The sequence below is a fragment of the Macaca thibetana genome, chromosome 19 (genome assembly GCF_024542745.1).
Source record: "Macaca thibetana thibetana isolate TM-01 chromosome 19, ASM2454274v1, whole genome shotgun sequence".
In the NCBI taxonomy this organism is placed as follows: Eukaryota; Metazoa; Chordata; class Mammalia; order Primates; family Cercopithecidae; genus Macaca; species Macaca thibetana.
In genome coordinates this window covers 48537083-48561541 of record NC_065596.1, presented here as the reverse complement: position 1 = coordinate 48561541, position 24459 = coordinate 48537083, and the positions used below count along the sequence as shown (strand labels likewise).

Genomic DNA, 24459 nt, shown 5'->3' with positions numbered 1-24459 from the left:
GAGCAGAGTTCACGCCACTGCATGCCAGCCTGGATGATGAGACAGACTCTGTCTCAAAAAAAAAAAAAAAAAAAAAAGGCCGGGCGCGGTGGCTCATGCCTGTAATCCCAGCACTTTGGGAGGCCGAGGCGGGCGGATCACGAGGTCAGGAGATCGAGACCATCCTGGCTAACACGGTGAAACCCCGTCTCTACTAGAAATAAAAAAAAAAAATTAGCCGGGCGTGGTGGCGGGCGCCTGTAGTCCCAGCTACTTGGGAGGCTGAGGCAGGAGAATGGCATGAACCCAGGAGGCGGAGCTTGCAGTGAGCCGAGACTGTGCCACTGCACTCCAGCCTGGGTGATACAGCGAGACTCCATCTCAAAAAAAAAAAAAAAAAAAAAAAAAAAAGGTTTAATAGATCACATGCACACACACACACACACACCCCTCAGTGAATTGCCAAGAAGGGAATCTGAAAACCACATCTTTAATCAACAGTGATAACAACTGGAACTTGTTATAGCTGGTGCCCTTTGGCAGCACATATTTTAAAAACCCATTGACACCAACTTTAGGTGAAGGATGACCTTATTGAGGGGTCCAGTAAGATGGGGAAATACACGGTGGCGTGGCAGGAACCAAGGCCTGGGACCTCGTATGCCACCAAGGCTCTCTCTATCATCCTCACCTCTGCACCTTCTGTTTCATGCCCCTCTGTCCAATTGAGGATCCATTTCCCCTGGCATTTCTGTGCCATGGCAGAAACATAGATGGGGACACGCTATAGGCCCTGCTGCCATCCCTCATCCCAGCCCCAGCTCTATGGAGACTCGTGGGTCCAGGAGTTCCATCTCTAGAAATCTGTCCTACGGAAACTCCAGGCACGAGGACAGGAACAGGGGTGGAAAATGTTCAGTGCAGCATCATGTATATGAACTATCAGAGGACTGGAAACAGCCTAAATATTCATCAAGAGGGAAATGGATGAACAAATTAGGATCCACCTGTGCTACCAAATACCATGTATCCTCTTAAAGAGAAAGCAGGGTCTTTCACTCCTTTGTTTAACAAAGATTTTCTGAGTACCTATTGTGTGAGAGACACAGTGCCCAGTGAAGGGCATAAAACGCAGAGCGAAGGTAATCCCAGCACCTGGGGAGACCGAAGTGGGCGGATCACTTGAGGTCAGGAGTTCAAGACCAGCCTGGTCAAAATGGCAAAACTCCGTCTCTACTAAAAATACAAAAATTGGCTGGGCGTGGTGGCAGGTGCCTGTAATCCCAGCTACTCAGGAGGCTGAGGCACCAGAATAGCTTGAACCTGGGAGGTGGAGGTTGCAATGAGCCAAGATTGTGTCACTGCACTCCACCCTGGGTGACAGAGGGAGATTCCATCTCAAACACACACACACACACACACACACACCACACACACACACAAAAAAAAAAACAAAAAAAAAAAAAAAAAAAAAAAAAAAAACGCTGAACAAAAACAAACCCCATCTGTGCCTTGCAGAACTCAGTCCACTGGGGGAGTCTGACTCTAATTAATAAGGAAAGGATAGTAAGACCTGCAACTGTAGCAGCACGGCCGTCACAAGGGCTGTGATGGAGACGACCTTGTCAGAGAAGTCAGGGAAGGCTTCTTGGAGGAAGTGGTGATGGAGCAGAGATCAGAAGGACAAGTGGGAATGGGAGGGGCATGTGCAAATGCCCTGGGGCGAAAGCCTGCGGGGCCAGATGAGAAACCAGAGAAGGTGGTGGGGCTGGGGCAGAGGGGCTATGTAGGTGCCATTGATGTGCCACCCGGACCCTCTACAGGAATGAAGCACTTCCCCCAGGAGGCCCGGGAGGGCCCCTGTCAGCCCTCTTAGTGGATTGCCGAACTCAAGACCCCTGCTCACCTGTGGTGACACCCACAGCCAATGACTAATCGCCATGGAGGTATTCTCACCCCTACAGGGGCGCCCCAGCTCCAAGGTTCCATGTGCAATCAACTGAAGCCTTTGCTGAGACTGCATCTATGTGGGCAGACCTGTGGCCCCCTAAAGATGTCCACATCCCAATCCCGAGAATCTGGGAAAGTGCTACCTTATGTGGGCAAAGGGACTTTTCATTTTTTCATTTTTTAATTTCTGAGACAGGGACTCACTTTGTCACCCAGGCTGGAATGCAGTGGCCCGGCTCACTGCAGTCTTGACCTCCCAGGCTCAAGCAATCCTCCCACTTCAGCCACCTAAGTAGCTGGGACTGCAGTTGTGCACAACCACATCTGGCAAATTTTTGTATTTTTAGTAGAGACGGGGTTTCATCATGTGGTCCAGGCTGGTCTTGAACTCCTGACCTCAAAGTGATCCACCTGCCTCAGCCTCCCAAAGTTCTGGGATTACAGGCCTGAGCCCGGCCTAAAGGGACTTTTCAGAGGTGATTAAGGACATTGGGATGAGGGCACTGCCATGGCATATTCAGGCAGACACCATGGGATCACGGGGGTCCTTGTTATGGGGTGGGAGGAGGGGTAGAGTTGGTGAATGAGGTGGAGCAATGGAAGCAGGGCTCTGAGTGATGGAGAGTTTTGGAAGGAAGGGTCCAGGAACCAAGGAATGAGGGAAGCCTAGTTGAAAAACACAAGGAGGCCTGGCGTGGTGACTCATGCCTGTCATCCCAGCACTTCGGGAGACTGAGGCGGGTGGATTGCTTGAGGCCAGGACTTCAAGACCAGCCTGGCGGCTGGGCACGGTGGCTCATGCCTGCAATCCTAGCACTTTGGGAGGCCAAGGTGGGCGGATCACCTGAGATCGGGAATTCAAGATCAACCTGACCAACATGGATAAACCCCGTCTCCATAAAAATACAAAAATTAGTCGGGCATGGTGGTTCATACCTGTAATTCCAGCTACTCGGGAGGCTGAGGCAGGACAATCACTTGAACTTGGGAGGCGGAGGCTGCAGTGAGCCGAGATCGTACCACTGCATTCCAGCCTGGGCAACAAGAGAAAAACTATGTAAAACAAAACAAAACAAAACAAAACAAAACAAAACCCAGCCTGGGCAACATGGTGAAACCCTGTCTCTAGAAAAAAAAAAAAAATAGAAAAATTAGCCGAGCATGGTGGTGGGCATCTGTAATCCCAGCTACTCAGGAGGCTGAGGCAGGAGAATTGCTTGAGCCCAGAAAGCAGAGGCAGAGGTTGCAGTGAGCCGAGATCTCGCCATCTGCACTCCAACCTGGGCAACAGAGTGAGACCCTGTCTTTAAGACGGAAAGAAAAAGGCAAGGAAACAGAGCCTCCCCTGGAGCATCCAGAAGGAGCACAGCCCTGCTAACCTATTTTAGGCCCCTGGATTCTAGAACTGTGTGATAATACATCTGTGTTGTTCTAAGCCAGTACATTTGCGCCAGTGCTAATTTGTCACAGCAGCAAGAGAAAACTAATCCAGCCTCAGAGACCAGCCCCTCCCTCTGCCTAATCCTGCTGCCCAGACCCCTCCGTCCCACAGATGCTGATCCTGGGAGCCCTCCCTCATAACGTCCCACATGCCGATATCTATCAAGTTGCACTCCCAGGGAACCCGACCTGCACCAGCCTGAGAACGCAGAGGCTACGTTGAGATTTTGGAGCTTGGTCACCATCCTGTCTGCCTGGCAACAGCTGTAGGTGGAGCCCAGGCAGCCCCATCATTAGATGAAAGTGCAATCAGCGAAACTTTCACCACTGGTGAGGTGAGGTTGTTTACCTCTGGAAGGCAGTGCAATGTGGGGGCAACCTATCCGGTGTTTGAAAACTCTCTGAGAAAAGCAAAGTCAGTGGAATGAGGTAGCTACTGCTAAGTTAGACTGACACTTGGAGAAAGATAGCAAAGGGCTGAGAGCAATTAACAGCTGAGTGTGGGCCATGCACGTGGCTCACACCTGTAACCTCAGCACTTAGGGAGGCTGAGGCAGCAGGATCGTTTGAGCCCAGGAGTTCAAGTCCAGTCTGGGCAACATAGCAAGACCCTGTCTCTACAAAAAAAATTTTTAAAAATTAGCTGGGCGTAGTGGCTCATGCCTGTAGTGTCAGCTATTCAGGAGGCTGAAGCAGGAGGATCACCTGAGCTCAGGAGTTCAAAGCAGCAGTCAGCCGTGATTGTGCCACTGCACTCCAGCCTGGGTGACAGACTGAGACTCAGTCTCTTAAAAAAAAAAAAAAAAAAGCTAAATATGCAGCCAGAAGGTCTCCTTGGTAGCATCTAAGGAGGCTCTCATCTGCTGCAGTTGAAGCAGAGAAAGCTGAGGACCTCACAATGACCAAGTTCCAAAGATCAAACTCTCAACCTAAGCAGGCCTGCTATGCCAAGGTCAGGTGCTGGTTGGGAAAGAATGGCACCCTGACATTTGAGATGGGACATCAGAGTCAATATGTCCCCTAATCCTAAATGTCTCAATTGCCTTGAGCCCTCTGAGCCTGCAGAAGTGACTTTCTTTCTCTCTTTCTCTTTCTTTCCTTCCTTCCTTCCTTCCTTCCTTCCTTCCTTCCTTCCTTCCTTCCTTCCTTCCTTCCTTCCTTCCTCTCTCTCTCTCTCTCTCTCTTTCTTTCTTTCTTTCTCTTTCTTTTTTTGATGAAGTTTTGCCCTTTCGCCCAGGCTGGAGCACAGTGGCACGATCTTGCCTCACTGCAAACTCCACCTTCCGGTTTCAAATGATTCTCCTGCCTCAGCCTCCTGAGTAGCTGGGATTACAGGTGCCTGCCACCACGCCCGGCTAATTTTTCTATTTTTAGTAGAGATGGGGTTTCACCATGTTGGCCAGGCTGGTCTCGAACTCCTGACATTGTGATCCACCCGCCTCGGCCTCCCAAACTGCTGGGATTACAGGTGTGAGCCACTGCACCCAGCTCCCTTCTTCTTTCTTGATGGTTAATGTTCCCTCATTCCTTGAAGAAATGCAGAGGTCTCTGTCCTGCAAGACAATGTGCACCCTCTTCAGGATCTGTTCTCACTTCCCTTTCTGGCCACTAGGCCAGTAATTAGAGGGGTGGTGCCAGGCTCAATAAAGGAGGAAAAGCGATACCCAAAGGAGCTGCAGGACACACCTTGTCCACATGCATAGCAGGAGCGAGGAAAGCACACGGGGACTGCATTTGGAAGGTGCTTGGTTCAGGAGGGGTGGCATATAGGGCTGGAATAGGCTGTAGAGTTTATCAATATGAGAACAATTTCCTGGTATACAGGATTCAATATCTGGTGAGGACCACAGGAGGTGGGCCATCCTAGTGCAAAACTGCTAGGCTAGCCCTTAGAAGCATGGAAAATGTAAGGCCGGGTGCGGTGGCTCATGCCTGTAATCCCAGCACTTGGGGAGGCCGAGGCAGGCAGACCACCTGAGGTCGGGAGTTCGAGACCAGCCTGACCAACATGGAGAAACCCCCATCTCTACTAAAAATACAAAATTAGCAGGGCTTGGTGGCACACGCCTGTAATCCCAGCTACCCAGGAGGCTGAGGCAGGAAAATTGCTTGAACCCGGGAGGCGGACGTTGTGGTGAGCCAAGATCATGCCACTGCACTCCAGCCTGGGTGACAGACCAAGACTCCATCACACACACACACACACACACACACACACACACACACACACACACACACAGACACACGCACACACACACAAAGAAGCACGGAAAATGTAATGACCCATACTGAGTCTAAGCCAGTACATTTGTGCCAGTGCTAATTTGTCACAGCAGCAAGAGGAAACTAATCCAGCCTCAGAGCCCAGCCCCTCCCTCTGCCTAATCCTGCTACCCAGACCCCCTCCGTCCCACAGATGCTGATCCTGGGAGCCCTCCCTCATAACGTCCCACATGCCGATATCTATCAAGTTGCACTCCCAGGGAACCCGACCTGCACCAGCAGGTGGGAATGTCAGGATTGCGGCGTTAGTGGTGGAAATGGGGGACACAGGGCTTAAACAAGTGGGCAAGCCATAAGGCCAGGAAGGAAACAGCAGAGGACCTGTTCTCCAGGGGCCTGTAGGATACGCCACTGACCAGGGCAACAGGGAACGTGCTGGTGAGGGGAGCAGTGACATCACTGAGGGGTTAACTGAAGGTTCGCTTCTGTGGGCCAGGGTGCTGGTGACAGAGGTTCTTGTGGGACTTGGATCATGGGCAGCAGTGAGGGCAAGCGAACCCCAAAACAACAGAGGTCCAGGGCTGTCATTTAACCGCCAGCAGTGAGGGGGAAACAATTATTGTAATAAGTGGCAAGGTCAGAGGGTCAGCCAGGGAGACGAGCTGCAAGGAGTTTTGGAGATGGCTAATGGAACAAGGCATTCCCAGGTGGCAAAATGGATGAGGAGCCAGCACCTGGGGTACTCAGTCTGTGCAATCCAAAGAAATCAAGAATGGCAGTCACCTTGATTTAAAGAAAAAAAAAAAGTCATGACCTCTTGTTCAGTTTCCAGACTTGAGTCAGGGAAACTTGAGCTGCAGAGAGCTATGGAAATGGCTAATGGAACAAGGCATTCCCAGGTAGCAAAATGGATGGGGAGCCAGCACTTGGGCTACTCGGTAAGTGCAATCAAAAGAAATAAAAAATGGCATTACTTTGATTTAAAAACAAAAAAGTCAGGATCCCTTTCCCAGTTTCCAGACTTGAGCCAGTTTTCAGAGCAGGAACCCAGTGACCAAAGGAGAGGTCGGGTCACCAGGATAACTCTGCAATGCCAAAACAAGTACGTATAGTAATCAACCCTCCAGTCCTTCTCCAGTAGGTACACTGGGAACAGGGAACACCCAGGCAAATTTAGGACTGTTGGGGAGGGTCTGAGTTGATATCGACACTGCAAGATCTCATGTGTCATGGTGGTGCTCCACTAGAGTTAGGCATATGCTAGCCCAAGTCTGGCTTCTAGATCCATGGTTCCACCCACTGGTCATTTCCCCATTCCACAAATGTATAGTTGAAATAGACATATTAGTGGTTGTTATTATTCTTATATTCACTTTCTGACCCATAGAGTAAGAGCTTTGTAGTAGGACAGGCAAAGAAGAAACCTCCGAAACTGCCCTTTGACCCCATACCAAGATAATAAATAAAAAGCAAAAACAATATTGCATCCCGGGTTGGGGGTGGAGATAGCAGATATTGGTGCTACCCTTTAGGACCTAAAGGATACGAGAGTAGGGTCCTTGTTATATCTCCGTTGAAATAATTGATCTGACTCCTGCAAAAACCAGACAGAACCTGGAGATGACAGTGGAAATTCAGTGAAGTGGTAGAAAGCACAGCTGCTGTGCCACACGGGGCATCCTTGCTAGCGCAAATTATCGGGACCTCAGTACATGATATTTGGCTATTGATCTGAGAAATGCATTCCTTTCCACCCTTATCAGAGAATAGTTTACATTCAGTTGGAATAGATAACAGTACACATTTACAGTCTTGGCCCAGAAATATGTTAACTCTTCAGTCCTCTGTCCCATTATAGTTCAAAAACACCCGGATTATCCAGACATCCTGCAGAACATTGTATTTTTCTTCCATATCAATGACCTCATGCTAATCGGAATGGATAAGCAAGAAGTGGCTAGCACATTGTAGACCTTAGTGAGACCCATCCACCCCAGAGGGTGTGAGGTAAGCCCAGGAAAGTTTCAGGGTCCTGTCACATCAGTACAAATATTTGGAGCCCTTGTGGTCTACAGCATGCTAAGACATCCCAAGTAAAAGGCAAATAACAACATCTTGCACCTCCCTGCTCAAAGAAGGAAGCGCGATACTTCTAGGCCTTTTGGGGTTTTGGAGGCATTGTCCACGCACAGAAACACTCCCCAGACCACATCTGAGGATACAGGAAAAGCTGCCAGATTGGAGTCAGCTCAGAGCAGGACTGCAGTGCAAGAGGTACTAACTCCTGGACCATACGGCCCAGAGGACCATATGGTGGTCGAGGTGTCAGTACTGGGGAAAGACACCACATGGAGATTTTGGCTAGCCTCAGAGGAAGAATTACAACGCAGACTCTTAATGTTCTGGCACAAAGCCATTCCATGCAGAGAATTATAAACCTTTGGAAAAGCAGCTCCTACTATGCTCCAGGGCCTGGTATAGACAGAGTTTCTGTCTATGTCTATTAGTCTGTTTTCACACTGCTATGAAGAAATACCTGAGACTGGGTAATTTATAAAGGAAAGAGGTTTAAGTGACTCACAGTTCCACATGGCTGGCGGGGCCTCAGGAAACATACAATCATGGTGGAAGGGGAGGCAAACATGTCTTTCTTCACATGGCGGTATGAGAGAGAAGTGCCAAGCAAAGAAAATGCCCCTCATAAAACCATCAGATCTTACGAGAACTCAGTATCCCGAGAACAGCATGGAGGTAACCACCCTATGATTCAGTTACCCAGCGTTAGGTCCCTCCCACGACACGTGGGGATTATGGGAACCACAATTCAGGTTGAGGTTTGGGTGGGGATACAGCCAAACCATATCACTCTGCCCCTGGTCCCTCTCAAATCTCATGTCCTCACATTTCAAAACACAGTCATGCCTTTCCAACAGTCCCCCAAAGTCTTCAATCCAGCATTAACCCAAAAGACCAAATATAAAGTCTCATCTGAGACAAAGCAAGTCCCTTCTGCCTATGAGCCTGTAAAATCAAAAGCAAGTTAGTTACTTCCTAGATATGATGAGGGTACAGGCATTGGGTAAATACACCCATTGCAAATGGAAGACATTGACCAAAACAAAGGGGCTATAGGTCTCATGCAAGTCCAAAATCCAATAGGGCAGTCATTAAACTTAAAGTTCCAAAATGATCTCCTCTCACTCCATGTCTCACATCCAGGTCACGCTGATGTGAGAGGTGGGCTGCCGTGGCCTTGGGCAGCTCCACCCTTATGGCTTTGCAGGATACAGCCCCAGTCCTGGTACCAATTTACTGTGTTAGTTCATTTTTATACTGCTATGAAGGAAAGAGGTTAAATCGACTCACAGTTCCACATGGCTGGGGGTGCTTCAGGAAACTTACAATCGTGGCAGAAAGGGAAGCAAACACGCCTCTCTTCACATGGCAGCAGGAGAGAGAAGTGCCGAGCAAAGGGGAAAAAGCCTCTTATGAAACCATCAGATCCAGTGAGAACTCACTCATTATTACAAGAACAGCCTGGGGGTAACCGCCCCCCTGATTCAATTACCTCCCAGTGGAACCTTCCTGTGACACATGGGGCTATGGGAACTACAATTCAAGATAAGATTTGGGTGGAGACACAGCCAAACCATATCACCGTGGGATCTCAGTGAAACTGCAGCCATAGCTGCCCGTCATGAGCTGGGTCCTGTCAGAACCACCAAGTCAAAAGGCCAAGTGAACTCAGCAGCCTCCTATCAAAAGATGGAAGTTGGCCGATGCAGCACTCACACCTGTAATCCCAGCAGTCTGGGAGGCCGAGGCAGGAGGATCGCTTAAGGCCAAGAGTTTGAGACTGGTGTGAGCAACATAGCGAGACCACATTTCTAAAAATAAAAAGTCAAAAATCAGCCAGGTTTGGTGGTGCACACCTGCAGTCCCAGCTACTCAGGGAGGCTAAGGCAGGAGAATCGCTTGAGCCCAGGAGTTGGAGGCTGCAGTGAGCTATGATTGCATCACTGTGCTCTAGCCTGGGCAACAGAGTGAGACCTTGTCTCTATATAATAATAAGATAGAAGTGGTACACCCAGGATCAAGTGTGAGCAGGGTGGGAGGACACAAGTGAGCTATGTCAGCAGGGAGCCTGGGCCCATGAGATCCCCACTGCTTCACTGAGACCTCTTTCTCAGTTTACCTCTGAGGCCATATGGTGAGGGGTATGATCAGCTAATGAAAGAGGAAAAGGCTAGAGCTTGTTTCACAGATGTGTTGGCTTGTGCAGAAGCAGGTAAAAAGTGGACGGAGGCCTGGCATGGTGGCTCACACCTGTCATCCCAGCACTTTGGGAGGCTGAGGCAGGTGGATTGCCTGAACTCAGGAGTTTGAAACCACCCTGGGCAACATGGTGAAACCCCGTATCTACTAAAATACAAAAAAAAATTGGCCAGGCGTGGTGGCACATGCCTGTAATCCCAGCTACTCCGGAGGCTGAGGCGTGAGAATCACTTGAGCCCGGGAGGTGGAGGTTGCGGTGAGCCGAGATCGTGCCACTGCACTCCAGCTTGGGTGACAGAGTGAGACTCTGTCTCAAAAAAAAAAAAAAAAAAAAAAATGGGTGGTGACCAGGGTGCAGTGGTCACACCTGTAATCCCAGCACTTTAAGAGGCCAAGGCAGGAGGATTGCTTGAGGCTAGGAGTTAGGCAGGCCTGGGCAACACAGCAAGACCCCCATATCTTTTTTTTTTTTTGTAAATAAAAATTCAAAATAAAAGCTGATGGTGTCTGCACTGCAGCAGTGGATGGTGTGTGCACCACAGCTCCACCCAGGAGTGGCCTGGAAAGATGGTGGTAAAGTGAAATCCTTCCAACGGGTAGAGCTTTAGACACTGGTCATCCACTTTGGGGGAAAGGGAAATGGCCTCAGTTCAGAATACACATGGACTCATGGGCAGTGGCCAATGGCTTGACCAGATAGTCAGGAGCCTAGAAGGAGAAAGAGTAGAAGTTAGGAGACAAGGGGAAGTCATGTGGACGGGACTTGGCACAAAGTGTGGCCAAAGTCTGTCTCTCACATTAGCACTCATTGGAAGATGTACCAAGCAACCAAGTAGGCAGAACTACTTGGGCACGCAACATCAGCCAGCTTCTGTCATTGGCCTCTTCACGGCAGGTACAAAAGGCACACGCAAGGAGGACGTGGTGACAGGGATGGAGGCTATGCATGGGTCCAACAACAGGGGTGCCCACTCACCGTGGCTGATTTAGCTGCTGCTATTCCTGCTGCCAAATCTCCAATTCTCCAGCAACAGAGACCTACGCTAAGTCCCAAATGCAGCATCATTCCATGAGGACACCGGCCCGTCACTTGGTGGCAAGCCCATCACACTGGATCCCTTTCATCCTGGAAGGAGCAGTGATTCATTTCATCAGGAATAAACACAAAGTCTGAGGATGGGTTTGCCTTTCCTGCCCGCAGGGCCTGAGCCAGACCACAAACCCAAGGGCTTACAGAATGTTTGATGCACAGCACGGCATCCCACGTGCCATTGCATCAGATAAAGGGACTCACTTTACAGAAAGGAGGTGTGAGGGTGGGCTGGTCATCTCATCCCTCCAAATCTGTCAATCTGATAAGCAATGGACGGGCCTGTTAAAAGCACAACTTTTTGCAAAGATGAGGTGCTGTTCTCCAGAGCAAAGTATGTACCTTAAATGAACAACAGGTGACATGGGTCTACCTGGGTGTGGCAGGCAGAATGATCACCCTCTTCCCCTAAAGAGATGTACATCCTGGCTCCCAGGACCCGTGGTTATGTAACCTTACATGGCAAAGAGAACCATCTCCACAGGACGTGATGAAGTGAAGGATCTTGACGTGGGGAAATTATCCTGGATTACCTGGGGGTGAGGGGCAGCTAATGTAATCACAAGGGTTCTCCTAGCTGCAAGACGAAGGCAGGAGAGTCACTGGGAGAGTGATGCAGTGTGAAACGGACTCGACCAGCCTTTGCTGGCTTTGAAGATGGAGGGAGCCATGAGTCACGGGAGCAACAGGCCCCCAGAAGCTGAGAAAGACAAGGAAATCGCTCCTCCCTGAAACCTCCAGAGGGAATGCAGCCCTACCTACACCTTAATTTCTACCCTGGAGACTCATGTTGGACTCTGACTTTCTGAGCTATCAGGTAATAGATTTATGTTGTTCCAACTCACCAGATCTGTAGTGGTTTCTTACAGCAGCAATAGGAAACCAATGCACTATGTCCTAGGTAAAATGGGTCTGGGAAAAAAAAGAGTAGATGCAAGAGGTCCTGCTTACCCTCATGCTCATCTGCCCACTTGAAGAATGCGTGCTTCTTATACCCACAACCCTGGGCTCTGAGGATTTGGAAATCCTGCTTCCGACATGAGCAATGCGTCTGTCGATGAACACAGCAAGAGTCCTGTGGACTTGTAAGCTGTGGATGCTGCCTGGACACTTTAGGCTCCTTGTGCTAAGACACCAGCAAGCAAGACGAGTTGCCCTCTTGGCAACTTAACTAAGTGACATCAGCCAGCTTTTGTCCTTGGCCTCTTCATAGCTGGTACAAAAAGCACACGCAAGGAGGACATGGTGAACAGGGATGGAGGCTGTGCATGGGTCCAACAGCATGGGCTCCCACTCAGCATGGCTGATCTAGCTGCTGCTGCTGCTGCTGCCAGATTTCTGATTCTCCAGCAGCAGAGAACGATGCTAAGTCCCAAATGCAGCACAATTCCATGAGGACACCCATCCATCACTTGGTGGCAAGCCCACCACACTGGATTCCTTTCATCCTGGAAGAAGTAGTGACTCATTTTGTCAGGAATAAACACATATTCTGAGTATAGGTTTGCTTTTCCTGCCACAGGACCTGAGCCAGACCATAAGCCCTGATCATCAGCAAGAAGGAGCATTTTTATTATACAGTGGAGCCGGGAGAAATCTATTTGGTGCCTGGTTAATCCACTTGGATGCTTTTCGGTACTCCCTTGCCCAATTTTGACAGTGAATGGGCAAGTGCAGCAACTCTGGTCTGAGAAGTGATGTTGGCCAGAGTCTCAGACCCCTCAAGGATGAAGATCTGGTTTCCCCACCAGGTAAGCCCCAGAGACCAGGTTGCTATTCACTGAGGGTGCAGGAGTCCTGAAGAGATAATAAGGAGGAGAGAAGATGAGTATCTATTGCAGCTCCAAGAGCAACTGTGATAGTGGAGACTGTAGTTAATCTTTTTTTTTTTTCTTTTTTTTTGGAGACAGAGTCTTGCTCTGTTGCCCAGGCTAGAGTGCAGTGGTACAATCTCGGTTCAGTGAAATCTCTGCGTCCTGGGTACAAGCGATTCTCCTGCCTCAGCTGGTATTACAGGCATGTGCCACCATGCCTGGCTAATTTTTGTATTTTTAGTAGAGACGTTGTCCAGGCTGGTCTTGAACTCCTGACCTCAAGTGATCCACCCACCTCAGCCTCCCAAAGTGCTGGGATTACAGGTGTGAGCCACTGCACCCAGCCAGCTGTATAATTGAATCTTCTTCTAAGTTCCCCCATGGAGAGGCACACCAGAATCCTGGAGGAGCCGCTCATCAACACATGAAAAGTTCATTAAAACATGGGTCCCAGGCATGCAAGAATTGGGCTGCGTTGGACACTGCAATGCATCAGCCAGATCCCTTTTTAGTGATGAAGGGCATAGCCCCCTGGCTTCTGGGAGTAGTGCCTGCAAAGTCTTCAGCCATCAGTTCCCTTCAGGGAATGCCTCAGGTGAAGAGGAATGCCTCACACAAGATCATACTCCACATCCAATGACACATCCAACAATCAATGTGGGGACATAGAGGCCCAGCTCACTCACCGCAAATCGGGGGACAACTCCTTGTTGGGGCTTCTGTAAAGGCTGCATAAGAGCTCAACTTCTCCTTGTTCCCACTCCTTCCTTGCCCTTCCTTTTACAATTGGTTGATGCAAAACGCATTCCTACTCAACCTCCTACACGCTAACATCCACCTCAAAGTCTACTTCCCAGAGAGCTCTGTCTGCAACAGAGAATGAAGAAGCAGAGGCAGCAAGGCTAGAGAAGTAGGTATAGCAGTCCATGCATCCCATGTAGGACAGTGTTAACTTTATCATGAGAACAAGGGAAGCATTTGCAAGGTGTTGTTGTTGTTGTTGCTGTTGTTGTTTTGAGGCAGAGTCTCGCTCTGTCACCCAGGCTGGAGTGCGGTGGTGCAATCTCAGCTCATTGCAACCTCTGCCTCCTAGGCTCAAGCAATTGCTTCAGCCTCCCGAGTAGCTGTGATTACAGGTGTGCGCCACCATGCCCAACCAATGTTTTGTATTTTTAGTAGAGACAGGGTTTTGCTATGTTGGCCAGGCTGGTCTCGAACTCCTGGGCTCTGGTGAGCCACCCGCTTCGGCCTCCCAAAGTGCTAGGATTACAAGCATGAGCCACTGCACCCGACCCTTTGCAAGGCTTTAAGCAAGCAGTTGCATGATCTTTGGAAAAGATTTCTCTGACTTCCAGGGAGAAACAGACTGTCAGGGTGGCATTGAAAGCCAAGGCAGAGAAGGGACCCTGGAACTGACACCAGTTCTTGATGTTTCTGTCTCCTATTTTGCCGGCAAAGCAAGTTACATGGCCTTGTGTAGCTTCAGAGGAGGCAGGGAAGGACAATGCCACCACACAGCCCTCAAAGGAAGAGAGCTGGGAGTTCTTGGGCAGCACTTATCACTAACACGCTAAGGAAAGAGCACTAGAGGCAAAGGGGTGGCTGTCTGAGCCACATGTTGCTGAGGGGTCAGGTAGCTTGAGGGCTGAGAGCTATCCTTTGAATTAAGCTATACAAAGGTCCTAGGTCATGCACCATGCCTCTCGCCTGTAGTCCCAGCAATTTGGGAGGCCAAGGCAGGAGGATCACTTGAGATCAGGAGTTGAAGACTGGCCTGGGAAACATAGAGAAACCCCGTCTTTGCAAAATACAAATTTAAAATTGAGCAGGGTACTGTGGTATGTAACTGTACTCCTGGCTAATCAGGAGGCTGAGGCAGGAGGATTGTTTAAGCCTGGGAGGTCAAGGCTGCAGCGAGCTATGATTGCATCCTGGCACTCCAGCCTGGGCAACAGAGCAAGACCTTGTCCCTAAAAAAATAATAATTTTTTTAAAGGATAAAGGGGCCAGGCACAGTGACTCACACCTGTAATCCCAGCACTTTGGGAGGCCAAGGCAGATCATGAAGTCAGGAGTTCGAGACCAGCCTGGTCAACGTGGTAAAACTCCATCTCTACTAAAAATACAAAAATACAAAAATTAGACAGGTGTGGTGGCATGTGCCTGTAATCCCAGCTACTCGGGAGGCTGAGGCAGAAGAATTGCTTGAACCTGAGAGGTGGAGTTTGCAGCAAGCTGAGATCGCGCCAATGCACTCCAGCCTGGGTGACAGAGCGAGACCTCCATCTCAAAAAAAAGGATAAAGGTCTCTGATGACCTGACAGAGCAGTATTTGGAGACCTTAAGGGAACAAAGGTCAGATGGCAGACTGGAATTGGCTGGGGAGGAACTGGGAGGTGGACAGAAGATGAGAAGTGTCCCCTGGGAGGGGTGGAGGGAGACAGGGAAGAGGCTGGAAGCAGAGGCCACGAAAGGTTAAAGTTTCGTTTGTGGTTTTTAGTGGGAGGTAACTTGAAAATATTTGATGGTCACTGGAAAGGAGCCACTGAAAGAGAGAGGCTGGCTGGGTGCAGTGGCTCATGTCTGTAATCCCAGTGCTTTGGGAGGCAGAGGCAGGAGGATCGCTTGAGGCCAAGAGTTGGAGACCAGCCTGGATAACACAGTGAGACCCTGTCTCTACAAAATATTTTTAAAATTAAAAAACAAAGAGAGGCCGGGTGCAGTGGCTCATGCCTGTAATCCCAACACTTTGGGAGGCCAAGGCGGGTGGATCACCTGAGGTCAGGAGTTTGAGACCAGCCTGGCCAACATAGTGAAACTTCATCTCTACTAAAAATACAAAAATCAGTTGGGTGTGGTGGTGTGTGCCTGTAATCCCAGCTACTTGGGAGGCTGAGGTAGGAGAATCACTTGAACTCAGGAGGCAGAGGCTGCAGTGAGCCGAGATAACGCCAATGCATTCCAGCCTGGGTTACAGAGTGAGACTCCATCTCAAAAACAAAAAACAACAAACCAACCAAAAAAAAAAGGGAGAGATGAATTATGCAAGAGAAAGAAAAGATGATCAACAGGGTTAAAGGTCATACGGTCTGTATATATTGGCATCCCTGGGACCCTGAAATTTGCTGCCTATACTGTCCTGAGTATGCAGCTAGGGCCTTTGTGGATCTCTTCCTTAGGGCCATTGGCCTGAGCGGGGACAGCATCCACTAGTGTGTGCACCCCAGGCTCGAGAGGTGGTCAAGGGTGGCTGGTTGGGGGCATGTAGACAGAGCCTGAATGTGCAAGCTAGGGCCATGCACATGTGTACACACAAGGCCTCCACAGTGGGGTGAAGCCAGGGCCAATGAATTACCCTTTCTGAGTTTCAATTTTCCATTCGTAAAAAACTGAGGAAACCCCCTGTCTCCCACAGGGCTGCTGAGGGATAGAGGGATGATATAGACAGATACAAAAATACATAACTATAGGTATCATATGAACATATAAGAGATAGATGAATAAAGTGTATATGACAGAGAGGATACTTGGGGTTAATAAATGGCACTACTATTTGTGACTCCTTCCTTCCCACTATGTATTCTCTCTCTTTTTTTTTTTTTTTTGAGACAGGGTCTCACTCTGTTGCCCAGACTGGGGTGCAGTGGTGTGATCACAGCTCACTGAAGCCTTGACCTCCTGGGTTCAAACAATCCTGCCTTTCAGTCCCCAAAGTAGCTGGGACTACAGGCGTGAACCATCACATCTGACTAATTTTATTTTATTTTTAAAATGGAGTCTTGCTCTGTTACCCATGGTGGAGTGCAGTGGTATAATCTTGGCTTATTGCAACCTCTACATCCCAGGTTCAAGCAATTCTCTTGCCTCAGTCTCCCAAGTAGCTGGGATTACAGGTGCCCGCTCCTATGCCTGGCTAATTTTTTTTTTTTTTTGAGATGGAATCTCGCTCTGTTGTCCAGACTGGAGTGCAGTGGCTAGCTCTTGGCTCACTGGAAGCTCCGCCTCCCAGGTTCACACCATTCTCCTGCCTCAGCCTCCTGAGTAGCTGGGACTACAGGTGCCCGCCACCATGCCTGGCTAATTTTTTTTCTGTTTTTTTTTTAGTAGAGACGTGGTTTCACCGTGTTAGCCAGGATGGTCTCAAGCTTCTGACCTTGGCCTCCCAAAGTGCTGGGATTACAGGTGTGAGCCACCACACCCGGCTATGCCTGGCTAATTTTTGTATTTTTAGTAGAGATGGGGTTTCACTATCATGGCCAGGCTGATCTCGAACTCCTGACCTCAAGTGATCCACCTGCCTCAGCGTCCCAAAGTGTTGGGATTACAGGCGTGAGCCACCACTCTCGGCCCTACCATATATCCTTACTAGCTTTATGATGGCACTCAGGGGAGCTGGATCCCTTTTCTCTTCCTGCCTCTCTAGAGAGGGTTCAGCCTGGTCAGGGGGATAGCCTGCTAGAATTGGGACTGGTTGGCTGGGACTTTGTGGTCACTTAGGTCCAGAAAAGCATATTGTGGGGACAGGCACCAGGTTTTAAGGACATCGTTAAATAGCTCACAAGGCAGACCTTGGCTGCGTGTCTTCTAACACAAAATGGCCTCAGCTCAATGAGTCCTAAGAAATAATTAGCCCTCCTTAAGTCATTCCTAGAGCTCTTCAATAGCAGCCAAACTATACACATGAACCAACCCCTCCAAACAGTGTGGCTATGCAGCAGGTCAAAAGAGAAATGCATGTTGGACTTACCATTGGGCTGTGGGGGGAGCTGCTTCACCTCCCTGGGCCTCGGTTTCTCCATGTATGGAAACGGCCAGTGATATGGTCTGGATCTATGACCCCACCAAAACTCATGTTGAATTGTAATCCCCAGTGTTTGGCCAGGAGCGGTGGCTCACGCCTGTAATCCCAGCACTTTGGGAGGCCGAGGCGGGCGGATCACAAGGTCAGGAGATCGAGACCATCCTGGCTAACATGGTGAAACCCCCATCTCTACTAAAAATACAAAAAATTAGCCGGGCAAGGTGGTGGGTGCCTGTAGTCCCAGCTACTCGGGAGGCTGAGGCAGGAGAATGGCATGAACCCCAGAGGCGGAGCTTGCAGTGAGCCGAGATCGCACCACTGCACTCCAGCCTGGACGACAGAGCAAGACTCCATCTCAAAAAAAAAAAAAAAAAAATCCCCAGTGTTGGAGGTGAGGCCTGGTGGGAGGTAATTGGATCACAGGGGTGGTTTCTCATGAATGGTTTAGCACCATTTCTTGATGCTGTTCTCGTGATAGTGAGTTCTCCGGAGATCTGGTTGTTTAAAAGTTCATAGCACGTTTCCCCCTCACTCTCTTGCTGCTCCTCCAGCCATGTGATGTGCCTGCTTCCCCTTCACCTTCTGCCATGATTGTAAGTTTCCTGAGGTCTCCCCAGCCATGCTTCCTGTACAGACTGCAGAACTGTGGGCCAATGAAACATCTTTTCTGTATAAATTACCCAGTCTTAGGTATTTCTTTATAGCAATGCAAGAACAGACTAATACAGCCAGCTCTTCCCAAGCCAGCACATTCCAGTACCCCACTCCAAGGAACCCAAGAATTCCAGACCGAACCTAGTCTTCCAGGTCATTATGAAGGTATATTTGTCAAGGTGGGAGAATACAATGTATGTTATTAAACAGTTGCTAGCTCGATTTATACCTTTTAGGTATTTAGACATATCATATGTGGATCTCTATTTATCCTCTTCCTCTCAGCCCTGAAATGTTAGGGTTGGGCCAAGACATGTAATACATACACATATATAATTTTATATAATATCTATAGTATATATAACATATTATATATATTATATAATTATAAATAATAGAGTAACGTGTATATCATCCCAGTCTAATTTGTGTATGGATGTGTATATACACACACACGCACACACAGATATAGTTTATAGTAGTCAGCTATTGCCATGTGACAAAGACACACGCAATTTCAGCGGCATACAGTGATAAGCACGAATTTCTCCTGTGTCTGTGGGAGGCTTATGCAACCCCACCCTGTGTATCTCACTCTGTGGCTCCAGTCTGCAGCTGCCTGGAGCTTATTCTTATGGCCACTGCAGAAACTCCAAGTCCAGCCACAGAGGCACACTTTAAGCCTCTGCGTAGTCACTACCTGCTAACTCCCCCTTAGTGAAGCCCAGTATCAGGGTGTGGAGAAGTTATTTCTGCCAACCACGAAGCTGTGGCAAGGGTGTAGTTGTCTCTAGGTACCACAGGGCAGGGAAAAATTGCAATCAATAATTTAACCTATCACACATACCAAACAGAGGTTCCCTAGGAAGAAGAAAATGAGATTGCCAGGGTGTGGGGGATTAATTTGTAATTAGTTCTAATTACTAAAAGAATCGATGTTTTAATTTTTTACAACGTATCTGTATTCCCATATTCTTTCTGTAATAAAGCAAAAATCAGAAGCCCTCAATTCTCCCCAATTCCAGTTAAAATCCTAATAAATACAATTGTTACGAGTTGATTTCTTTGGAAGACTGCCTAGCCATTTTGAAAAATAAATTCTTTTTTAGATGCAGACCTCAAGCCATAGACACGAGTTAATTCCAAAAGGATGAGAGACCTAGATGTAAAAACAGAACTGTAAAAATTCAGAGGGCGATAATATTATGAAATACATCAAGATGCTTTTTCTTTTTTGCACTTCCTTGGGTGACCTTCTAGCTTTTCAGCCAGAGGCTTGCATTGCCTGGAGGTGGTGGGGGATGGAGGGAGGGAGATGAGAACGAGGGAGGGAGGGAGGAGGGAATGGGGAGGAGGAGAAGAGAGAGAGGACAGGGAAGGGAGGAGGGAGAGAAGGGTGACAGGGAGCTGGTTGAGGGAGGGGACACAGAGCAGGAGACAGAGGCCCCATGTGGATCAAAGGAGTGACAAGGGAGGGCGCCTCCCATGCTCAGTGATGTGAGAACAGCAAGAGGCAACAAACAAGATACAAAAGGATACATACTTCCATCCCATTCATGTACAAGTTTAAAACCTACACAAATATAACCATTGTTTATGAACACATTCCAATGTTGCAAAAAGTATAAAAGGGTGCACAGGAGGGATACAACTGGCTGGGGAAGAAGGGAGGGGTTTAACACATCTGTATCATTTCGTATTGTTTTTTAAAGAGGAATCTGAAGCAAATATTCAAAACAGTTTGTTACATCTGGGTGTCTGTTACATTATTTTTTTACATTTTGAAATACATGCATGATAGAGGAAAGGCAGGCTGTGAATCGGTATGAACAGATTGATCCCATATTTTAAAAGCACACATGTGAGTGCATGTGTGCATGTCTGTGTGCTCAGGTGTTATGTACGTGTGTTTTTTTGCCTGTAGTTCTGTGCAAGTCTGTGTCTGTAGACTGTGTGTGGGGGTGTGGTATGGGTACGTGTGTGTCCCTTTGTGTCGCTTGTGTGTGTGTGCATGTGTCTGCGTATCTGTGCAACTATATGTCTGTGTCTCTGCATATTTGTTAGTATGTGTGTCCATGTCTGTGTCTGTGCAATTGTGTCTATAGTTGTGTTTCTGTATATGTGTCTTTGACTGTGTGTATTTGCATGTTTTTTTGTTTGTTTGTTTGTTTGTTTTTGAGACATAGTCTCACTCTGTCACCCAGGCTGGAGTGCAGTGGAGAGATCTTGGCTCACTGCAACGTCCACCTCCTGGGTTCAAGCAATTCTCCTGACTCAGCCTACCCAGTAGCCAGGATTACAGGTGCTCACCACCATGCCCAGCTAATTTTTGTATTTTTAGTAGAGACGGGGTTTTGCTATGTTGGCCAGGCTGGTCTCGAACTCCTGACCTCAAGTGATCTGCCCTCCTCAGCCTTCCAAAGTGCTGGGATTACAGGCATCAGCCACCACACCCGGCCATTGTATGTGTGTATCTGTGTGAGTCTGCATAGTTGTGTGTCCGTGTGTGCCTGCACACCTGTGTGTATATAAATAGAAAAAAAACTAGATGGACAAACATCAAATCATTGACACAGTTCTTTTGGGAAGGGGAGAAAGAGGATTTTTGTTTCCCTTTTGTACATTTCATGGTGATTCATTATTTTTTGATGATGACGATGTATTTATTCTTTATTTAAATTTTTAAATACTTTTTTAAAAGTACACGGAGGCCGGGCGCGGTGGCTCACACCTGAAATCCCAGCACTTTGAGATGCTGAGGCAGGCGGGTCACTTGGGCTCAGGAGTTTGAGACCAGCCTGGCCAACATGGTGAAACCCCGTCTCTACTAAAAATACAAAAATTAGCTGGGCATCGTGGCGCAGACCTATAATCCCAGCTACTCAGGAGGCTGAGGCCCGAGAAACACTTGAACCCGGGAAGTGGAGGCTGCACTGAGCTGAGATTGTACCACTGCACTCCAGCCCGGGGGGAGAGTGAGACTCTGTCTCAAAAAATAAAAATAAAATAAAAGACAGTACACAGTTTCACAGCTTGAAAAATAAGAATTTACCAGCCGATTCTGCACTCTGCTCTGGGGCTCCTCCTTTGAGCTATACTTTGCTTTGCCTCCCAGGCCTGGATCATCCATCCCACCCACCCCCAAGGGTCCTGGGGACAGAGGATCCTGGGACACTTCCTGGCCCAACCCCAGGGGCACAGCCCAAAGCAATCATGTCATTTCTCTGGAGTCTCGTATTTTATCTTTAAACGTTAGGCAGATTTTACGTTCTCCCCTGTAATGTACACATTTGTCTTGCTGACTTGTTTGTCAATTCTGTAGTCAAGGGGGCACTCAAATGGACTCCACTGGGCATGTGTCTGTAAACCCAGCACTTTGGGAGGAGAAGGCAGGAGGATCGCTTGAGGTCAGGTGTTTGAAACCAGTTTGGGCAACATAGCAAGACCCCAACTCTACTAAAGGTTTTTTTTTTTTTTTTTTAAATGGAGTTTTGCTCTTGTTGCCCAGGCTGGAGTGCAATGGCACAATCTCGGCTCTCTGCAGCCTCTGTCTCCCGGGTTCAAGCAATTCTCTCTGCCTCAGCCTCCCGAGTAGCTGGGATTACAGGCACCCGCCACCACGTCCAGCTAATTTTTTGTATTTTTAGTAGAGATGGGGTTTTGCCACGTTGGCCAGGGCGGTCTCGAACTTTTGGTATCAGGTGATCTGCCTGTCTCGGCCTCCCAATATGCTGGGATTACAGGCATGAGCCTGGCCTACTAAACATTTTTAAATTGGCCCCTGATGTGGTGGTGCACGCTTACAGTCCCAGCTACTCAGGCGGCTGAAGTGGGAGGATTGCTTGAGCCCAGGAGTTGGAGGCTACAGGGAGCTATCATCGTGCTGCTGCACTCCAGCCTGGGCAAGGGAGTCAGCCCCGTCCTCTTAAAAAACAAAAATGGTGAAAGGGGACTCTGCTGCACTCACCTTCCCGTGCTCCTGTGCACCTCTTGTGGGTGGGCTCTGGGCAACAGTAGGGGTGGAGCTGAAACCATGGCTTGATGGGATCTATGTTGAAAGAGGAAACGAACCATCAGCTCTAAACAACAGCTCCGACCTACAGAGCGCTCGCTCTGGCTGGGCTGAGTGCTTTGCTTTGCTGTGTTCTCCCATTTAATTCTTCCAGCAACCCCACCCATTCGGTCCTATCTCTGTTCCCACACTACACAGGACGACACTGAGACTGGAGAGGCAAAGCCCAAGGTCACCCAGCTGCACTCAGATTGTCAATTTCATGCCCTGCACAGACTGCGTACTACAGGGCAGGCCCAAGGAGAAGGAATTGCCTGTCACATGGAAGGGGCTCCACGTACTGGGCTTGGGCCCAAGGAAGGAGAGCCCTGGGTTTCTGACTGAACAAAGGCCACTCTCCTCATGATCTAAACTTTTTTCACGGGAAAAACTCCCTTGGACCCTTGCAAATGTATCTGCAGAGCCTCAGGTGGTCACTTGGAGCCAGAGTGGCAGCCACACACAGTCACTTGGGGAAGGACTCTATGGAAAGCCATTCTCCCAAGGATCCAGTCTGGGCTTATATTGATTGAGAAAAGTGGAGGACTCCCCCCACCTCCCTGGAGAGGGCCTCCCTGGCATCCCTTGACTGCAGCAGCCTAATATGTTCCAACAATTTTTTTTTTTTTTGAGACAGAGTCTGGCTCAGTCGCCCAGGCTGCAGTGCAGTGGCGCGATCTCGGCTCACTGTAAGCTCCGCCTCCCGGGTTCACGCCATTCTCCTACCTCAGCCTCACGAGTAGCTGGGACTACAGGCGCCCGCCCACCCCCGGCTAATTTTTTGTAGTTTTAGTAGAGACCGGGTTTCACCGTGTTAGCCAGGATGGTCTGGATCTCCCGACCTCATGATCCGCCCGCCTCGGCCTCCCAAAGTGCTGGGATTACAGGCGTGAGCCACCGCGCCCGGCCTCAACAATCGTTTCAGCGCTGTTGCACTGAAGGGCTACGGGTCCCTCGGAATGCTCTTGAACTCTCCCCAGTGTCAGGCCAGCTCAGGGTCCTGTGCTTAAACATTCAGGGGTCCAGCCCTTAACACAGAATCCATCCTCTCCTCCCCACCCCCGACCCCCGCCCCCAGGGAAAGTCTGACTTTGCCCAGTACCCACTTCCTTCCCAGGGTTCAGGTCAGCAGTCCCATTAGCTTGCAACTTGGCATGTGACCCAGTTTTAGCCAATAGGACGTGACAAGGAGGCCTGTGGGAGCCACTAGGAGAATTCCCTTGTTCTCAGTAGGCGTCCAGGCAGGTGTGAAGCTTTGAGCTCTGTTTATCTTGAGACCACAGAAGCGCTGGCATGAGAATAGGCCAACGTGCTGAGGATGGCAGAGGAAAGTTGGGGAGTCCTGGTCCTTGAATAGTATCACAATCCACTGATTCACCTCTGGGCGCATTCTGTGAATCAGGTGTTCTATCATGAAGCTCTTCTGTTGCAGCCTTTGTTACTTGCATCCAAATCCATATAGCATTTGAGAATTTGATGGAAAAGGCTCAAATGCAGTTTTGAACAATTTAGGGGGCGGCTGGCTCCCCCACAGGCTGCAACAGTGCCAGTCAACTCTTAATGATAGAGCAAGTTCTGATTGGACTCACGTCCGATATCATCTCTTGAACCACGGTAATGAAACAGGATGTACTCCATGAGATATTTCAATATGTTCTCAGTCCAAATTCTACATCTTTCAATTAAAAAATGCATCACCATTGCATTATATACCACAGATCATTAAATACCTGTCACTGTCCATATCCAAGTCTCCCAGTGGAAGAGATGGCTGACATTTAGCTAGGAACTTTTAAAACACTTGAGAATAAATTATGACCCAAACTTACTGTTCTTAATGACACGTATAAAGTTCAGCTCTTAAATAAAAGGATTCAGGAATACAGAAACAAAGTCCCCAGCCATATTAAGGAAATAAAAGTCGTCCAAAATGGTCAGTTCTTGTTTCCACTAAATTGTACATTTTTATTATAATTGGTATAAAGTGAAACTTAAAAAAAAAAAGTAGGAATTTAAAATAAAGTAGAATATCCTATTTTCAGGGTCATCAGTACCATGGTGAGATTTGTCTCTTAAACAATGACACTTAGTATCTCTGTAGTTCCACGAATACTTTTGAAGTGTCATATTAAAACCAATCTCATGGCCTTGAGGCAAAGAGAAGCAATTAGTCTTGGAGTTG

General features: G+C 48.6%; 1 protein-coding gene and 1 long non-coding RNA gene across 2 annotated transcripts in view; both read right to left on the bottom strand.

Moving 5' to 3' along the window:
* Positions 1-24459, bottom strand: part of PEPD (peptidase D) — an 873572-nt gene that overhangs the window by 393661 nt on the left and 455452 nt on the right. The window lies entirely within an intron of this gene.
* The window catches only part of LOC126941814 (uncharacterized), a 36268-nt gene that overhangs the window by 10174 nt on the left and 1635 nt on the right, over positions 1-24459 (bottom strand). The window contains exon 2 of the long non-coding RNA XR_007721436.1: positions 22194-22274. This is a non-coding gene — a long non-coding RNA (uncharacterized LOC126941814). The remainder of the gene's footprint in view (positions 1-22193; positions 22275-24459) is intronic.